This window comes from Aplysia californica, unplaced genomic scaffold, assembly GCF_000002075.1.
Source record: "Aplysia californica isolate F4 #8 unplaced genomic scaffold, AplCal3.0 scaffold00730, whole genome shotgun sequence".
NCBI lineage: Eukaryota > Metazoa > Mollusca > Gastropoda > Aplysiida > Aplysiidae > Aplysia > Aplysia californica.
In genome coordinates, this window is record NW_004798000.1 from 318,043 (window position 1) to 319,265 (window position 1,223).

Genomic DNA, 1,223 nt, shown 5'->3' on the forward strand with positions numbered 1-1,223 from the left:
ATCATCATCATCATCATTTCTGACATGTCAACATTATCTCAGTAGTTAACAGTTCAGTAGTTTTAAGGCAATGTTTTTGGGGAGTTTTTCTTTCTGGTTTGTAAAATAAGTAATCTAACCATGGTGATAAATGAAAAAGCGACAACAAATTGAAATACAGGTGATTTCAAAGACTGTAAAGGAAGAAATTGTACTAATTATATATCACAATTACTAAAAATAGTCTCTAAAAAAACCACTGTTGCCCACTGACCGCTGGACTGAAAACAACCCAGTCTTGCGGCACATGCAGTCAGTTCAAAAAAGAAAATAGATATGAACAAACAAAAAAACTACCACGCAAGTACCGTTCTTGTTCTAACAAAAAAAAAATCCCCGCACAGACTAATACAATACTAAGGGTTTTACATGTATATGTTACAGTAAGAATGCGTACCTAGTGAATACGTGTAATCACTGAATATTTTAGTGAATACACGTAATCCCCGTTTCACTCAGGGATTTCACGTAATCGCTGAAATTTCTAGTGATTACGCGAAATCCCTAAAATTAGATCTATCATTTTACGTGTTTTTACTACTAAGCATTCAGTGAATTCACGTAATAGCCCCGCCACTGTACAGGGTTTACGCGTTTTCACTGAAATATTCAGTGATTACGCGTATTAACTATATTGATCTACGTGTTCTGACTGTAACATAGATATGCCAGCTGGGAAACAAGGAGACAACGTGTGTGTGCCAGTTCCACTTGTTGATCGAGGAAGAGGCGATCCCAGAAACATCCTTGGTGTCATAATTGACAGACAAGAAGATTGCCGTAAAAGCTGGTTTGTATTCCGGAAATCAGTTCGATCTGTGCCCTGAGCGTCTTCTGAACACTGACGACATTCACACCGAAAAAATAGTTTCACTGCGTTCGGCGGTGATTTTTCAATCCTCTTCACGTGGACAAAGCTTCACAAGATGCAATTGTCCTGGTGTCAAAAAGTGTAGTTCTAGGCGATGTAAATGCCGTAAAGCAGGGCTATAGTGTAACTTACGCTGTCATAGCAGCCTCAATTGTTGCAACAAGTGACGACATCAATGGATTTTAGCCTTAAGTATTTAACTGAAAACTGAAACAACAACAACAATGGTGTCTGCCTTTTAAAAAAATGAAATGCTTTGTTTTTTTAGATTGTAGAGCAGGTGTGTGTATGTGTGTATGTGTGTGTGTGTGTG